The sequence below is a fragment of the Ictidomys tridecemlineatus genome, chromosome 11 (assembly GCF_052094955.1).
Source record: "Ictidomys tridecemlineatus isolate mIctTri1 chromosome 11, mIctTri1.hap1, whole genome shotgun sequence".
Taxonomy (NCBI): domain Eukaryota; kingdom Metazoa; phylum Chordata; class Mammalia; order Rodentia; family Sciuridae; genus Ictidomys; species Ictidomys tridecemlineatus.
The window spans coordinates 48,234,185-48,249,393 of record NC_135487.1 but is presented as its reverse complement, the minus strand read 5'-3'; the positions used below and the strand labels follow the sequence as shown (position 1 = coordinate 48,249,393).

The 15,209-nt window shown below is 41.5% G+C and overlaps 1 long non-coding RNA gene across 1 annotated transcript; it reads right to left on the bottom strand.

Moving 5' to 3' along the window:
- Nucleotides 1-605: 605 nt before the first annotated feature.
- On the bottom strand, nucleotides 606-9,876 carry LOC144367719 (uncharacterized). The gene is made up of 4 exons (XR_013427242.1): nucleotides 9,805-9,876; nucleotides 9,111-9,174; nucleotides 1,869-2,966; nucleotides 606-872 (listed from the first exon to the last, which is right to left on the bottom strand). It is a non-coding gene; the product is annotated as an uncharacterized LOC144367719 (long non-coding RNA).
- Nucleotides 9,877-15,209: the final 5,333 nt, after the last annotated feature.

Below are 15,209 nucleotides of genomic sequence, written 5' to 3'. Positions count from 1 at the left end.
TCTGGGATTCCTATCAAACGGAGGTTGGCACTTCTGAATCTATCCTCCCTCTCCCTTAGTGTTTAATTGCTATGTGATAGGCCAAAATATCTATGATATCCTCAGAGAATTGTGCCGTTTCATCATCTAGATTGCAAAGTCTTTCTTCAAGGAGGTCTATTCTACTCCACAGATCATCTATTGAATTCTTAGTTTCCAGGACATCTGGAAGGCATTTTTTAATTTTTCCAATCTCTTCTCCCATCTCTCTGAGGACACCGATCACAGTTGTTCTGTAGTTTGTTTCTGTTTCCTGGATTAGGTCTGCCTCTTTGGATGTTTGTGTTTGAAGAGTCTTCCGCATAAAAACCCTCCTACTTCCTCTTCCTCCTTGTTGTCAGAATTCCTTACCTTACTGAACACCATAATCTCTTCATCAGCTCCCATCTTTCCCATCACACTTGTCCTTTTCGCAGGAATAAGGTTGAGTCCAGTTTCTCACATAATATTGAGTCATCCTCACCCTCCTCCTCCTCCTCTCACCAGTCTTCCTCCTCCTCCCACCACTCCTCCTCCTCAACCTCCCACCACTCCTCCTCCTCAACCTCCCACCACTCCTCCTCCTCCTTGTCTTCCCCAGAGGTCTCCTCTTCTATGGCACAGGCCCCTTCTTCCTCTTCTGCCCTCACCAAAATGATGTCATCCTTGTTGGTCTCTGAGTTTTCTCCTGTTACATCAAAGGTAGGAATTCCTTTATCCTTCCACTCCGTCTCCCAAGTCTCTATGTTCTTCACTTCTGGCATAGTGACTTTTACCTCTTTGGTGAATAAGAAGTGCAAGCCATCACTTGCTGTTCCTCCAGCTTCACATTTTGAATTTACTAGAGCATTACCCTGAAAATAAAAAAAATAAAAAAAAATTGTTGTAAATTGTGTGTCTCTTATAGAATTAAAAAGTTTCACTTCACTCTCTAAATTTAATATGAAGACCATTTGACAGTGAGTAAGTACTGGGAGAACTGCTTCAATAATTCTTTTTTTTTTTTTTTGTGATACTAGGCATCAAACCTGGGGCCTTGAAGTAATTACATGTTTGGGAAGGCCTAGTCCCCAAGCAAGGCAAGTGTCTCTATGATTATTCCAACATATTCATAGCTACTTTAGTAGTACTTGCATCAAATTTTCATGATGTTTTTATGCCTACCTTGGTCCTTCTACATTCCTATCCTTTAATACTTTGTACATAACAGACTTTAAATGACTATTTTCATCACTTGCCTGTTTATTGCAATAAGTCCTTGTAACCAGGCACAGTGGTGCTTGCGTATAATCCTAGAGGCTCATGAGACTGAGGCAGGAGGATGTAAGTTCAAAACCAGCCTCAGCAAAAGCTGAGGTCTAAGCAACTCATGGAGAAGCTGCCTCTAAATAAAATACAAAAAAGGGCTGGGGATGGGGCTCAGTTGTGGAGCAGTCACCTAGCAGGTGTGAGACACTGGGTTTGATCCTCAGCACCACACACACACAAAACAGAATTTAAAAACTTAAAGACAAAAAAAATTGCTGGTAAAGTACCCCTGGGCTCAATTCTCATCACCCCAAATAAGTAAATGTAAATAAAAATTATAAAGAAATGTCAAAGAAATTATTTTTAATGTCATGCTTTTTCTTTAATGGAATTGTTTCATAAATACTGATTTTCCAGGCTGTGGATACAGCTCAGTTGGTAGAATGCTAACCTCGCCTGTGCAAGGCCCTGGGTTCAGAGCCCAGCACACACACACAAAAAAAAAAAACAAACAAAAACCCCACAAAACTAATTTTCTCTGGAATAACTGCACCAACTACTACTTACACTTTGCACATAACTTGACATATTAATATACTTACCCCTTTTACGGGGAGCCCATATCTTCCTCCTAGATTTGGTTCTTCCTTCTGTGGGAGCACATGGTTCAGTAATTCTTCTAAAACAGGTTTTTGGCTGGTAAATTGTCGTAAACTCTGCAGGTCTGAAAATAGCTTCGTCTCAAAATCATATTTAAATGTTAATTGGACCTCACATTGAAACTCAGGGCAAAAGCCATTTTCTCTCAAAATGTTGAAGATGTCGCCCCACTGCTTACTGACTTCCAAGGTGGCTGATGCCAGAGAGTCTGCAGCCAGGGTGAGCACGGCTCCTTCATCCATCAGAGTTTCTTCTTTTGATGCTTTGACGGTCTTCTCTTTGTTACTGAGGCTCTGGTGGTTTTCTTTCTCCATTGCTCTTACTGCTCCACCCTCCCTGTGCTTTCTCTTCTCTTTGTCGGGCAGTCGTATGTGGTGACTGCCACTTCTCCATGTGTCGTCGTACATATCTGAGGCTTCTGCCATCCCTCCAATGGCTTGGTAACTTTGGGGCTCATTCTGGGGTAATTTCTTCCCTTGATTGCTAGTGGACATCTTGGCTTTGTCCCATTTACAACTCGGCTCGTCTATTTCCTCTTTTCTAAAAGATAAGTTTTCAGGATATTCAGTGAATTTAGAATTTTTTTCTTCTTGTTCCCTCAACTCTGTTTTTTGTGAAGCGAAATCTCTCGCTTCCTGCCACTCTTCCCTGCTACCACAGTGCTCTCTATCTTTTGTTTCAGAAATCTTACTTTTTACCAGCATTTCCTTTAGGTCATTTTTCAGGGTTTCCCTCATCTCAAAAAACATCAGGTCCTGCATTTCCATGAAGATCTTAAATTTCTCCACAATAGTTGTTGATATATAATCTTTGTACTTGAAATCTAACATCCGAGGTATCTCCTCATCAGTTCCTCTTAGCTGAGTTCTTTTCACACAGGTGGTTTGCTCCTGTTCCCTTGCAAATCTAGACATTTTGGACTGTACAGTTGACAGGGTGTCTATATTGTCCAGATCGTATTGTTTTCTATTTTGAAGAGTAATTTTAGTTCTTGCACACTGGCTAGGCTCCAGAAATCTAAAATCCTTAAAAATAAAATCCTGAAATACAAAGAAATTAAAAAATTATTTACCAATGAATTTCACAGTAATATGAACTTCATTAACAATATGTTCTCCATAAAAATTGGTAGAGGACACCTAATGAGACGGGCATATGAACACTAGAATGAGAAAGTCAGTATTCACAATTTGCATGACCATTAAAACCCATTGACATGCTGTGTGGTGGCATATACTGTAATTTCAGTTACTCAGGAAGCTGGGGAACTTGAGGCTCCTCAGGAACTTGAAGATCACAAGTTTAAGGTCAGCCTGAGCCATTTCACAAGATCCTGTCTCACAAAAATATATATAAAAAGTGTGGGGGATGTAGCTCAGTGGCACAGTACATGTGTAGCATATGCAAGGCCCTGGGTTCATTCCCCAGTACAGGAAGAAAAACAGATGAGCCTGACAGCTGATAACTAAAAATAATGGAACTAGTTGATTTCCCATAATATTAATTTTTCAGTTCACATTCTGCATAACGAGCAAACAAATTAACCAAAACAAACATTTTTTTTTTAACAAGGTATCATACCAACCTGGATGGAATCCTGCACAAAAGCAAGGAAGAGAAGTCTTTCTAATTACAGAGATTGGTAACATTAGGACCATTCCTCAAAAATCAGCTGTCAAACTGTATGTGGTGGTGTCAACCTCAAATCTCAGCTACTTAGGAAGCTGAGGCAGGACGCTCATAAGTTCAAGCCCATTATAAAGGGATAGGATATTGTGTTTGTGGCTCAGTTATAGAGCACTAGATTAGCATGTGTGAGGCACTGACTTTGATTCTCAGCACCACATAAAAAATAAAGATATTGTGTCCACCTACCACTAAACAATAAATGTCAAAAAGAAAAAAGGATAGTGATATGGCTTAGTGGTTCTATGCCCCTGAGTTCAACCCACAGCACCAAAAAAAAAATAAATTAATTAAAAAAATAAAAAAAATAATAATAAAATTTTCTGTCAAGTCAATGAAGAATATTATTTTTCTGGAATACAAATATTAAAATATCAATGCAGAAGTAAACCACACCCCTCTTTCCTCATCCTGCAGGACCATCTTTGCTTAAGGAGCTTCGGTTAAATTGAATATACATATATATTCTTAGTTGTTGATAGAACTTTATTTATTTATATGTGATGCTCAGAATCAAACCAAGTGCCTCAAACATGCTAGGCAAGTGCTCTACCACTGAACCACAGCCTCAGCACCTCCTCTTTGGTTTTAATCATAATAACTGTATTGTACAAGTGCCTGACCTCAGCAACAGGCCACTCCATTCCTGAATTAGCAGCTGACAGGCACAGGGGAGGAAAAGCACAGAACAACTGGCTTGATTGACAGCAAACGTATCCCACCCTCTTCCTCTCTGTGGCCTGGTGGGTACTCAGGTCTTATCAGTCCAGTTCACCACTGCCAACAATCCCCAAGCTGTTCAAAAATCATATCCTTGGGCTGGTGATATAGCTAAGATGGTAGAGTGCTTGCCTAGCATGCACACAGCCCTGGTTCAAGCCCACACAACCAAAACAAAACAAAAAAAACACACCACCTTGCAGGGGTTCAGTGGTTCTTGGAATGGAGATAAGGGTAAATTATCAAAAGGAGTAGGAATTAACTAGGTATGTAGTCCTTCGTGCCTATGATCCCAGCTGCTAGGGAGGTTGAGGTGGGATGAATATTTGATCTCACAGGTTCCAGAAAAACCTGGGCAACAGAGACCCCCATCTTAAAACAAATAGCTGGGTGCCATGACACACCCCTATAATCCCAGCTATGTGGGAGGCTGAGGCAAGAGGATCACAAGTCTGAGGCCAGTCTGGGAAATTTAGCAAGACCCTGCCTCAAAATAAAACAAAAAGTCAGGGAAATTGGGCATGGTGCACATGCCTGTATGTTTTCCCTCAGGTGGAAGCTAGAGAGAAAGAAGAATTATCAGAAGATCTCACTAAAATAGATCGGAGACCACCAAAAGAGAAAGGGAATCAGGAGGGGGACGGGGAGGCATGGGTAAGTACCAGGGAGCAATACTGACCAAATTATGCAATGCCCATGTGCATATATGTCACAATAAACCCCACTTTTCTTTATAATCATCATATACTAATTAGTAGCTCAGTAGAAGAAGCAAGAGCATGGAGAAGGGAGGACAGAGAAGGTACTGGGGATGAGATTAATCACAATGTTATGTGCATATACAAAATATGGAATGATGCATCACACTACTATGTATAATTATCATGTGCAGGTAAATATAGTTACTGTAAAAAAAATAGTTACTGTAAGAGCCATCTGCTTCTATGTATATGCCCAGAAGAAAAGCAGGGACTCAAACAGGTATTTGTACATTCATGTTCATTGCAGCATAATTTTTTTTGGTGGGAAGGAATATACACACTGAAGATTGAACCCAGGAGTGCTCTATCATTGAGCTACATCACAAGCCCTTTTAAAATTTCATTTTATTTTATTTTTTTTGAAGGCAATGGTGGGAGGTGGATACAAGGGTCTCATTAGATTGTTTATGGCCTAAGTTGATAAGATGGGCCTCAAACTTGGAATCCTACTGCCTCAACCTCCTGAGTTGCTGGTATTACAAGTGGGTTCCACTGTTCCTGGCTCCTAGTCCACAGCATAACATCATTATTTACAGCAGCCAGAGGTAAATAACCTAAATACCTAACCATGGGTGAATAGGTGGATAAGATTCGGCATATACATGCTGTGGAATATCACCCAGCCTTAAAGGATATGTTGTATTCTGACACAGAATACAACAGGGAAACCTGAATAGAAGCTAAGTAAAGTAAGCCCGAACTAAGAAATAGTCCATTTGAGCTAGGCTCCCACAGTAGTCAAATTCATAGACACATAAGTGATTGCTAGGAGCTGGGGAACAAAGGAAATGTGGAGTTTTGGGGCAAATCTAAAACAGACAAACTGGTTGCAAAAAAAAAAAAATCACCTTCTTAATGAAATACACTAAGGACAACCCAGCACCAGGAGTGGTGCACGAATGAGGAAGCAGCCACACAACCCGCAACACAGAGCCTTGTACAGGACTTGAAAACTCATACCCAGGCCAGAGAGGGGCCTTTTCTAGCTCACAATAACAGAACTCGCTATATGCAATGTGTGTGACTTATTCGGATACTAATTGGAATAGACCAATTTTTTTGTGTGTGTATGGCTTACTTTTTAAAACTGTCTTCAGTTTGATAAACTCTCAGGCTTAAAAAACTTATCAAAAAATCTATCGAAAAAGAACAACAGTTTTTACATGTGGCTTGTGACAGCCATACACTTGTAGACTTACCAGAATGTTCCAAATGTATTGTAATGTTTGTTTATTCTTCATTATATATTAATTATAAAGCAGAGATTTTGGATAAACAGATATCAAGCAATATTAATTTCACTAGTTGGGAAATATAATTGTTTAAGAATGTGCAGCTCAATAGCAGAGCGCTTGCCTAGCACTTGTGAGGCACTGGGTTTGATCCTCAGCACCACATAAAAATAAAAAAGCATTGTGTCCATCTACAACAACAACAAAAGAATGTCTTGTACAGCCTAGTGGCATGCATCTACTACACCAGAGTCACTAGGGTATAACAGGCTTCCAAGTACAAGGCCAGCCTCAGTAACTTAGTGATTAAGCACTTTTAGGTTCAATCTCCAGTACTAAAAAAACAAAAAACAAAAAAACCACAAACAAGGTTTTGAATACTGAGGGTGTTGTGACTAGACAACAATGACCTCTGATAAGACAAAGGTTGATCCAATGACGTTTACACATCATTTAATTCTCTATAATATCTATGACACATCAATTATATAATAAAAACTTGCACATTATTTTGTATATATGTAGTTTGAGCATTCCATAATCAAAATCCTAAATCTGAGATGCTCCAAAATGCAGAGTTTATAGAGCACCAAAATGAAACCAGTAAAATACTTCACATCATCACACTTTGTCATCTCATTTCATACACACATAGACCCACACGCTTTATTCCAAAATCTGAAAATAAATCTGAAACACTTCTGCTCCTCTCCAAATTTAAGATAAATAATATGAAATCTGTGTGTATATATACATAGATTTACACACAAACAGATGACTATGCCAGAGGGACATGCCTGTAATCCCACCTAAAGCTGAGGCAGGAGGGCTGAAGGTTCAAGGCCAGCCTCAGTAACTCAGGGAGACCCTCAGCACCTCAGAGAGAAAAAAAGGGCTGGGGATGTAGCTTGGTGGTAAAAGGCATCTGGGTTCAATCGTCAGCTTAAAAAAAAAGTAGCATAAAAAGTATATACTGCAGTCATGTTCTTTGTAAGCATATACACAAAAGCCACAGAGAATAAATACAAAAAGATGCTCAATTTTATTATTTGGGGAATGCAAATCAAAAGTTTCATGGAGCTGGGTACAGGGCACCTGGCTGTCATTCTGGGGATTCAGGAATTGAAAGCCAGCCTCAAAACTTACCCAGGCTGTCTCAGAGTAAAAAATACAAAGGGGTAGGGATGTGGTTCAGTGCTTAAGCACCTTTGAGTTTGGGTTCAATCTCTGGTATCAAAAAATAAGTTCCCTGGAGCCAGGGCTCAGTGACAGAGTACTTGCCTAGCAGGCCCAAGGCCCTGGGTTCAATCCCCTAAACTCCCCCAAATAACACACAAAAACCCACATCCCTATATTTGAAAGCCCCTACAGCCAGTACTGGGGCAAAAGCCTGCCCTTGCTGCATTTAAAGGGACTCTAAGAATTGTTAGATCTTGGAGTAAATAACCTGGCAGAGGCCCTGTCACCTAACACTCACTTTTTAGGGTCATGTGTCCTGAAAAGCCACAGGTACCATGAGAGAAAAACTGGAAATTACCCACATTCCCACTTCTGACTTGGAACAAAGACACCAAAAGGTCCAAACTTTGGAAGAGTTCACAGCAAGGAGAAGAGATCTGTAGAGACTAAAAGGTTCTCAACCACCTGGCCTCAGAATGAGAACCAAACTCCAGTAGTATCAAAGGAGAAAATCATAACAAATAAGAAGTCATTAAAAAATGAGAAAGGCCCCTGATCCAAGGAAGCATACTCATTAACTAGAACTGAACCCAGCCCTAAGGCCCCAGGCCTGTGAATTGCTCAACAGTCTGACTTCTTCCTAAGGATACTGCCTCCTATTGCATAGTACCAAGAAAATGAGCTTAAAAATAAAGCTCAGTTTTTCAGTTCCTTAGGTCTATAATGCTAACCAGAAATTTTGCTCAACCTGTTTTACCTTGCTTTCCTAGGGACTCTCCACCCAGAGTGCCTGTGGGTTGAATTCAGAGTAGCTAGGATCTTGAGTGGGAAATTGATCACTGATCACATTTATTTTCATTAATTAAACTAGAATTTATATTTAATCATTATAAACTTGGTATCTAAACTGATTTTTAGAGGTGGACAGAATATCTTTGCGTGGTGCTAAGGTCTAAGGATTGAACTCAGTGCCTCAACAAAGCCAGTCAGATCTCTCCCTCTGAGCCACAATCCCAGCCCCAAGCTAAACTCCTTTTATTTATTTTGGCAATGGGGGTTGGCATTGATCCTTGGGGGAGAGCTCCATAACTGAGACACATCCTCAGTGCCCCCCTCCCAACCTCTTTATTTTGGTACCAAGGGATTGAATTCAGGGGCACTAGACAGCTGAGCCACATCCCCAGCACTATTTTGTATTTGATTTAAAGACAGGGTGTCAACCTGTTGCTTAGTGTCTCACCTTTGCTGAGGCTGGCTTTGAACTTGCCATTCTCCTGTCTCAGCTTCCCCAGATGCTGGAATTACAGGCTTGCGCCACCATGACTGGCCCCTTTTCATTTTTTGAGACAGGATCAAACTAAATGTCTGAGGCTGGCCTCAAACTTTTTGATTCCCTGGCTTCAGCCTTCCAAATCGCAGGGATTACAGTGTGTGCCATGGAGCTAGGCACTAAAGTTCTAATCTAGAACTCCTGAGATTGTAAAGGGTCACTTTACCTGATTCACTCTAAGATACCCTTCCCCCACTGTGGACTCCCCCACCCTGCAGACTTGCCAGCCACTGTCCAGTCCCCAAACCATTGACCAAGCCTCAGCTACTCACCCACCTGGGTGCCTCTGCCAGTTTCACAGAGCAGATGTGGTCTACACGATGTGTGCAGCAGTCTCTACCTAGAAGTCAAGGCCATGATATTGAAGACAAGATTTAAGTTTATGCAGGAAATCACCATCTTATCAACAAGGAAAAGAGCAGTTAGTTGTCTACTTATGTTTCCTTAAAAAGACAGGAGCCAGGCGCGGTGTCATATGCCTTTAATCCCAGAGGCATAGAAGACTGAGGCAGAGGATGGAGAGTTCAAAGCCAGCCTCAGCAATAGGGAGGTGCTAAGCAGCTCAGGGAAACCCTGTCTCTAAATAATATATAAAACAGATTTGGGGATAGTCGGGTGCTCCTCGGTTCAATTCTCAGTGAAAAAAAAAAAAAGAATTCAAGTTCCCCCGTGGGCAATGGAGAAGATGGAAAACCAGGCTCTTGCTCCACAGCTCTGGCTATTACACTGCTCCTGAAAAAGACACTATTAAGTTCTCACCCCCCACCGCGCCAACTTTTTACAGATAGGACCTGTATAGACCTCTTCACATGCTTCACTCTCTTCTCAAGGCCCTGCTAGTTAACTACCCCCATTTTGAAATTAGAGATTTAAAAAATGCTGTTTCCTAGCACCCCACAACTCATAGGAACGAAGCAAGGCAAGACGCAAGAGGGCCCAACTGCAGGGCCTGCTCATGGGCCAGGCTTACCTGGGAGGAGATCCCTACCTCAGGGCGGCTCAGTGAACAAAGGTGGGAGACTGTCTCAGCCAAGGCTATTTCACTGCTCACCTCTTCCTTGGCTCCTCCCCTCCTGAGGATTTTGAGATTTTAGGTCCAATCCCCTCTTGACCTGCATTCCTCCCCTCCCTGGAATCCCATCCCAGCCATGGCCCCTCCCTAGAGTCTCTCCCTAAGCCTGCCACTGAGATCTCCACCCCACCTATCCTGCCTGCAGACTTGTGTCTCTGCAAAGGTACCTGTTCCCGTGGCTGCACACCTGTAGTCCCAGGGACTCCTGAGGCTGAGGCAGGAAGATGATGAGTTTTAGGCCAGCCTAGGGATTTAGTGAGACCCTGTCTCAAAATAAATAGATAGACAGATAGATAGATAAGTAAATAAATAAATGGGTCAGGGGATACAGCACAGTGGTAAAGTGCCCCTTGGGTCAATCTCTGGTATCAATAAAATAAAAATAATAATTTAAAGAAGCACCTCCCAGTGCCTAATGCTCAGCCCACTCAGGATTTCTATCTTCTTTAATCCCACAGTTTATCCATTCCTAAATCCACTTCCATCCCTCTCCTATGCACCAACTCTGTCCGAGTTCATCTTCCCTCTGATCACTGAAATAACCCCAACTGGTCTGGCTTCCCCTCAGCCCCTCTACAAAGACTAAGGCAGCCTCTCAGCTTTAATCAGCCTGTTTATGGTGCACCTACCATACAGCCAGCTGGCTGGGGGGGAGGCTGCCATTGGGGTGATGGCTCCTTAGAGCAAAGGTCTTCAAATTGCAGTGTGCTGTCTGTGGGGCCCACTGACCCCTCCAGAAGGAAAGGACCTGAATAGCTTTGTAACAGGGGTTCACTTGGTGCTTTGACTATGTCCCTTGTGGCTTTGAAACTTAATTTTTAAAAAAAATTTTTTTTTAAATTTTCTCAGTCTTCATCTCCCTGATCTTCTCCTCCCTGATCTTCTTTTCCCTAAACTTCTTGCTGATGTTCTCACACCAGATCTTCTTTTCCTTGAGCTTCTCTCATCTTCTCTTCCCTAATCCCCCACCTCCTTCCTGATCTCTCCTCCCTAATCACCTTTTCTCTGAATCCCCTCTGTAAAAGCCTCCTGTTCCTGCTGATGGGCAGAAGCATAGTCTTTGGGACAGCAGCCCTCTGTGTTTCTCCTTTGCTGGTAAAGCAATCAACCTTCTTTTTCCTTTTGCTCAAAACTGTGTTTTTGTTATTGGATTAGCATTAACAGGGACAAGGACTGAGCTTTTGGCAAAAGTTTTTTGAATAGTTTGTCCATTGAAACCTTTGTTTTGCCAGCCACTGTGACAAAGGCTTGTAATTCCAATGTCTCAGGAGAATCAAGAGTTCTAGGCCAGCTGGGCCTGGTCTCCCACATGCCTGTAATCCTGGAGGCTAAGAAGGCTGACACAGGAGGACCAACAGTTCAAAGCCAGCTTCAGCAATAGCGAGGTCCTAAACAATTTAGCGAGACCCTATCTCTAAATAAAGTACAAAAACAGTGTGGAGATGGGGCTCAGTGGTTGAGTTCCCCTAGGTCCAATCCCCAGTACCAAAACAACAAACAAACAAACAAACAAACAAAAACAGAGCAACAATTAAAAAAAAAATAAATAAAGGTATATGCTAAATTAAAAAAAAAAAACAGAGGAAATGTTTTGGTTTGGTGTATATTGCATCCCTAGAAAAAGTCCAGGGTTTCCCCCTCTTATGTTTCTCTTTTGCTTCTTCATGTTTACCCTGAAATTATCAGTACAGTGAAGTCAACCTGACAGGATGGGAACACATTTTTCTGTTTTTCTAGATCTTTGAGTTGCACATCAAGTCTGAAGCTGAGGACTCCCCAACTGTTTAACCTGCTTGTGAATTTACAATTTTCCCAGTTGTGTGATCATCAGTGATTTCAAATTCCTTGATGCTATACCTCATCATCACAGAAACCATGCAACAACCTCTGATCAAGCCCCAAAAGAACCTGATGTTGGGACCTGGAGGTGCAGCTCAGTGCTAGAGCATATGCTTAGCATGTGCAAGGCCCTGAACTGTCCCAAGCACTAAAATGGGAATAACTAACTAACTAAATAAATAAATAAAATTTAAAAATAATTAAAAACATGGCAGTGGTTGTGGCTCAGAGGGAGAGTGCTTGCCAATCACATGCAAGGCCCGGGGTTGGATCCTCAGCAACACATAAAATAAATAAATGAAATAAATGTATTGTGTCCAACTAAGTAAGAATAAAAAAAAACTGGTGTTTGTTTTTCATCTTAGCATCATTGATTTTTTTTTTTAACTAGTGGTTGAACCCAAAGTTACTTTACTACTGAGCTATATCCTCAGTCTTTTTTATTTTTACTTTTTCTTTTGGAACAGGGTCTTCCCAAATTGCCCAGTCTGACCTCAAACTTGGGGCTCTCTTGCCTCAGCCTTCTGAGATCCTGATGTGACCGAATGTTCAGCCTATGTCCCCAAACATGATACACTTTTGAGAAAAAGGAAAAAGAAGTTTTGTTGCTTTGGTAGCAAAAGACAAGCACAGGGGACTCCTGTCCCAGAGGATTCTGCCCATCAAGGGGAGCAGGGGGCTTTTAAAGAGGTGATTCAGGCGCTGGGGCTGGGGCTCAGTGGTGGAGTGCTCGCCTAGCATGCCTGAGGCACTGGGTCCATCCTCAGCACCACATAAAAATAAATAAATAAAATAAAGATGTTGTGTGTGTCAGGTCAGTGGCAGTGACTTAGAACAAAGCAGCAGGCTCAGGAAAGAAACAGTCAGGTGATCAGAGAAACTCCTGTCAATCAGCGGGACCCCCTGGCCAATCCTGGAGTTCAGCCAAGTCCCCCAACCAACTTCAGCAGGACAAAGGACAATAAACACACCTTTTCCTGTTCCAAGCCCTTCCCTTCCTGCTGTAAGCCTCATAGAAGTCCAGTCCTGTCAAGATCCCACACGGTTTCTTCTCAGACCCTTCTCCTGTTCACTCTGTGGGTCTAATGGGTTCCGCCTAGTGTGGTATCTTGAATAAAGCCTCATTCAGCGGCTATTTTAAATCTGCCAACTTTGGTCACTGCCTGCCTTGCCTCATGTGATAGTGTCCATCTACAACTGAAAAAAAGACTTAAAAAAGTAAAGAGGTTATTCAAAGTCTACATTTCACGTCTTCTGTCTGGTATTGTAATCCACTAAAATCTGGGAGATAGTAATTTCTGAGATCTTCTGGTGCCATCCCCAAAATCTGGATTACTTTATTCCTGTGCTGGGTGTGTGAATAGGGACACAAAACTGTGGAAAACTGTCCAGGAATCCTGTTTTTCCTGAGAATAGGGAGGATGATGAGATTAGGGAGGAGCAGGAAGAGAAAGAAAACATGTATGTCCATTTAAAAATCAATCAATCAATAAAAATCAGTCACAGTGGCAGAGCAGCAAGGCTGTATCCAAATCATCAACGGACCACTGTTACACTGGGATTACAGGTGTGAGTTACACACTGGCTCATTGTTAAAGCCATCAGCCTGAGCAGGGCGTGGAGGTGCACACCTATCATCTTAATAAGGTTTAGGAAGCTGAGGCAGGAGGATTGCAAGTTCAAGGCCAGTCTCAGCAATTTAGCAAGGCTCTAAGCCATTTAGTGAAAACCTATTTCAAAAAAAAAGGACTGGGGATGTGGCCCAGTAGTTGAGCAACCCTAGGTATGGAACTCAGTGGTAAAGCACCTTGAATTCCATCCCCAGTACCACCAAAAAAAAATATATATATATAATAATAATAAATAAATAAATAAAAATATCATCAACTGGGACATCCATGAAGCCATTATGGAGGCTTGGAAGATGAAGAGTTGTTACTTTTTTAAAAAAAATTTTAGTTGTCAATGGATCTTTATTTTATTTATTTATATGTGGTGCTGAGAATCAATCCCAGTGCCCCACACATGCTAGGCAAGTACTCTACACTTGAGCCACAACGCCAGCCCCAACTTGTTACTTTTTAATGGTAAGACAATATTTTAAAATTAACTGCATTTGAGAACATTTCCAATATGCATGAAACTTAATCAGTGCAATTCCATTTAAGTTTTGTTTTATATCTCAATAGGAAAGAATCAAAATTATTCAGGTCAAAATTAAAATATCAAAAATATAAGACTGGACTGGTCTTGGGGGTGCACACCTGTAATTCCAGCATCGAGGAGGCTGAGGCATAAGGATCCCGAGTTCAAAGGCATCCTCAGCAAAAATGAGGTACTAAGCAACTCAGTGAGAACTTGTGTCTAAATAAAATACACAATAGGGCTGGGGATGTGGCTTAGTGATCGAGCCCTGAGTTCAATCCCCAGTAGCCCCTGCCTTCAGCAAAAAGATCCTTAAGACTCTCAGGTGAGGTAGTGGAGGATGCCTGTGATCTCAGAAACTGTGGAGATTGAGGCAGGAAGATCGTGAGTTCAAAGCCAGCCTCAGCAACTTAGCTAGGCCTTAAGCAACTTATTCAGATCCTGTCTCTAAAACAAAACAAAACTACTCTCTAGTACTGGTGCTCAGTGGTAAAAACCTCAGTAGCATGGGGGAAGATGCCCCTGGTTTCATGCCTAGCACCCAAACAAGCAGACAAGCCAACCTCTGTCAACATACAAACCTTTAATTATTTATCTATTCTTTTTTATTCTGTTTTTGTTTGTTTTGTTGTTGTTGTTGTTGTTTGTTGTTGTTGTTGTTGTGCTGAGCATTGAATCCAGGACCTCATGGCATGGTAGACAAACATTATGCCACTGAGACTAATCTTTTTAAAATTTAATTTAAAAATTTGGCAGGATTGAAAATTTAACCCTGGGCCTCACATATGCTAGACCAGTAAGTGCTCTACTGCTGAGTGACATCCCCAGCCCACAATCGAATATTTGGCATAAAGATCTTTGGCTGCAAGAAATGGCATTTGATTTGTTTCACATGTGGAAATGTCTGTTTGTGCTGGCATGGTTCTTGGCTTTTCTTTAGCTGTTGTTTGTAGCAGAGTTGCCTGAGATTTTATAACTGGAGTTGCATGGAAAGTTGCCTCTCACTTCAATTTCAAGGAAAGCACATAACTGATTACTATAGTAATGAACGCACACAGGTAAACCACTGCTCAGGATTTTTGAGGCCAACAGGTTAAACCTGAAGAGTTTAGCCAAGATTCAGGATTAAAATCCCTAAAGAGATTTATAGCATGAAGTGACCTGGGAGTTGGAGAACTGAGCCATAAACCAGATGTGGTGGCTGGTTCTAGCTTACATAGTATCTTCACCAAAGAACAGTACATTTTATTTATTTATTTGTAATATTTATTTATGTTTTAGTTGTAGTTGCACACAATACCTTTATTTATATGTGGAGC